This window comes from Orycteropus afer, unplaced genomic scaffold, assembly GCF_000298275.1.
Source record: "Orycteropus afer afer isolate SDZICR_OR568_19922 unplaced genomic scaffold, OryAfe1.0 scaffold00109, whole genome shotgun sequence".
Classification (NCBI taxonomy): domain Eukaryota; kingdom Metazoa; phylum Chordata; class Mammalia; order Tubulidentata; family Orycteropodidae; genus Orycteropus; species Orycteropus afer.
This window is the reverse complement of record NW_006921696.1, coordinates 5,363,254-5,366,771: the sequence shown is the minus strand read 5'-3', so window position 1 is coordinate 5,366,771 and position 3,518 is coordinate 5,363,254. Positions and strand designations below refer to the sequence as shown.

The 3,518-nt window shown below is 45.8% G+C and overlaps 1 pseudogene; it reads left to right on the top strand.

The window, feature by feature from the left end:
* Nucleotides 1-420: 420 nt before the first annotated feature.
* LOC103199316 lies at nucleotides 421-1,426 on the top strand (annotated as a pseudogene).
* Nucleotides 1,427-3,518: the final 2,092 nt, after the last annotated feature.

Genomic DNA, 3,518 nt, shown 5'->3' with positions numbered 1-3,518 from the left:
TTCCGTAGTGATACTGCCTCGGAAACCCAAGGAGGGGTCGCTATGAGTCAGGGCTGACTCGAAGGCACATAACAACAACAACAACAAGAACCCATATAGAAACTTAAGTAGAAAACCTGAGCCCCACCCAGTACTGCTGAGGGAAGGGAAGATTTACATGTGAAGAGAAGACCCGAAGAAAAAAAAAAAAATGACTGTTTAACTTTTTGCATTTCAAGCAAGCAGATAAGCTTTGGGTCCATGAAAGCAGAAAAGTCATGGTCCATGAGAAAAACCCCTCCCAGAACTGAAAGTTAAAGGAAGCCAGTAAACTTGTATGTTACTTGCTTGTAACCACCTAGATCCACCTGAGTGGAAATGGGGGAAGTGTAGCAAAAAAAAAAACGAGCTGAATTTAGTACTCTTTGACCTAAGACCAGGATGCTGAAGAAGCAGTCTGTAGGAATTATGCTGTGGAGCACTATCCTCTTTGTGGCCTGGAATGCCCTGCTCCTTCTCTTCTTCTGGACACCCCCAGCACCTGGCAGGCCTCCCTCAGGCAGTTCTCTTGATGACGACCCCGCCAGCCTCACCGGTGAGGTGATCCGCCTAGCCCAGGATGCTGAAGTGGAGTTGGAACGTCAGCGGGGATTGATGCAGCAGGTTAGGGAGCACCATGCTCAGTGAAAGCAGTGGTTGAAAGTGCCCACTGCGGGCCCCCCTGCCCCACCACATGTGCCTGTACCCCATCATTGTCAACCAGGACTGTGGGCATGAGGAGACAGCCCAGGTCATTGCCTCCTATAGCAGCGCCATCACGCACATCTGGCAACCTGACCTGAGCAACGTTGCTGTGCTGCCCGACCACCACAAATTCCAGAGCTATTATAAAATTACGCAGCATTACCACTGGACTCTGGGCCAAATCTTCCACAGGTTCAAATTCTCAGCAGCTGTGGTCATCGAAGATAATCTGGAGGTAGCACCAGATTTCTTTGAGTACTTTCAGACCACCTACCCAATGCTGAGAACTAACCCCTCACTCTGGTATGTATCTACCTAGAATAACAATAGCAAAGAACAGATGGTGGACTCTAACAAACCTGAACTTCTCTACTGCACGGACTTTTTCCCTGGCCTGGGCTGGCTACTCTTAGCTAAGCTCTGGGCTGAATTAGAGCCCAAGTGGCCCAAGGCCTTCTGGGATGATTGGATATGCAAGCCAGAGCAACGACAGGGACGGGCCTGTGTGCAGCCTGAAATCTCAAGAACGATAACCTTTGGCCGCAAGGGTGTCAGCCATGAGCAGTTCTTTGACCAACACCTCAAGTTCATCAAGTTAAACCAGCACTTTGTGCACTTCACCCAGCTGGACCTGCCCTACCTAGGCGGGGAAAGCCAGGAGCTAGAGATAAAAGGAAGAGCTAGCTGGTCTGAAGTACAATGAACTGTGAACCTTCGAGCATTGAAATACTCCCTGAAGACTGAAGATGTGACAGAAGGTGTTAGCTGGTCTGAAGTGAAGGGAAGAATGTAACTCCCAAACTTGGCAGCTAGTACCCATGACCTAGCTGGGATAGCTAGAGCTGAGCTGACCGGAACTTGACCAAACAGAGAATAAGATGATTGACACAGATGGTGTTAAGTTGCTGCAATTTAATAACTTATGCTGAACTGGACTTTGCTTGTTTATGGATCCACATGCCTGAAGTTTCCAAGCAGAACAGAAGATTCTCCAGAGAGAAAGGATCACGCTTCCTCAGAGTACTGGTCTGATAAGAATGGGAAAATTAGAAATTAGCTATTTAAAATGGGGGGAGATAAAAGCATGAAGTAGCTGACTTACACATTTCCATAGGTGTCGTTATTCTTAAACTGATGGTGAAAGAGATGTGAATTTTTGAAATATAAAAAAAATAATAACTAGAAAAGTCAGGCAGGGGGTAGCCTGCAGTGTAGTAAATTACTTAGTGTAACTTTGCCACCCATAAGTCTTTATAAACTCCAAAGTGAAATTTTCTGTGAGCAACTGAGGAACTCCTGATTGCTAAAATTGTCCGCCTGGAGAAAATTTCTGTTAGGAGTAGCGCAAAACAATGTTCTGGGAAGTGCCTACTCTCTCAGGTGCTTAGAGTTCTGATGCTGTAATTAACTAGTTTGACCACCCTTCTGAGCTCAAAAAGAAGCCTCCTAGGAGCAGAACTCTCTCTGACTGCTACTTAAAGGACACTAACTGCTGAAAGAGACACATGCCCCCGAAAGAAAATGTGTCCGAAACCAAAGATAGCATAAAAATTAGTTTAATTCTCCTCCTTAGCTAACATCTCTGTTGTCTGCTCTCACAGAACCAGTCATTATGGAACTAGTTTTACTGACAGTTAGTCCTTGTGTTTTAAACAGATTAGTCAACTTTGTGAAAGATCGAGTTAATACTGTACAACTCATGGTCCTGAAGCAACAATATCAGTCTTTATCTCCTGCAATACAGGAGGAAGATTCCTCATATGCATAACAAAAAAAGGGGGAAATGTGAGGCCTGAGTCCTAATGGCCTCCAGGTAAATCTTTAACCAGAAGTCTTTAGTGTCTGGGGTTCTAACACTCCCCATGCCTCAGGGCTTCTATCTACACTCCGGATTCAGCACATATCAGAGATTTCCTCCGGATTCAGCATGTATCAGAGATTTGCCTGGCTCCTGAAGTCTCCCACGTATCAGGGCTCTGCATCCTCCCTAGATAATAATTCCCTAAGTAGACTTTGGAGCTGGGGGATTCCAACATGTCCCCCAACATCTCAGACCCCTGCCCTAAACCCCTTAGCAACAACCAATCATCTGTACCCCGAGCCCTGGTGCTACTCCACCCTATATTTTCCTATAAAAATGTGATAGTAAAAGAGCACGAGGTCTTTTGCTCAACCCGCTATGTCGGTGAGAGCAGGGACCCTAGCTTGAACTAGCTAATAAACTCTCCTTCTTGCACTTGCATTGTCGTGTGTTGGCAAATTCCTCGCGCCGAACAACTCCTTCATAACCCGGGCCCAACAATACCACCTCGGAAACTCAGGAGGGGTTACTGTGAGTTAGAAGTGACTAGATGGCAGTGAATTTTCTTCTTTTTTTAAATCAAGTCATGGGTTGTTGTTGTTGTTGCTATGTGCTGTCGAGCATAGCGACCCCTCCTTGGGCTTCCGAGGCAGTATCACTATGGAAGTAGATTGCCCAACCTTCCTTCCTAAGAGTGGCTGGTGGGTTTGAGCCGCCAGCCTTCTGGTTAGCAGTCAAGTGCCTTAGGCACTACACTCATGGGTTACCTTCTCAGAAACAGAAGTGGAGCCTAAGACAAAATGGGGCCTGAGCCAAATCTGTGTGAGCCATTTAAGTTAGGCTAAATGTTCTTTTTGAAGTGTTCCTAAGGTTTTGGAGTGCCCTCATAATGTTCTCTTTTCTGATCATGAATTTCTGTAGAAAGTCTTTGATCACCATCATAAGAGTGTCTTTTACTGCTTCAACACTTTGCTTCTGTGATTTTAAATTAGGG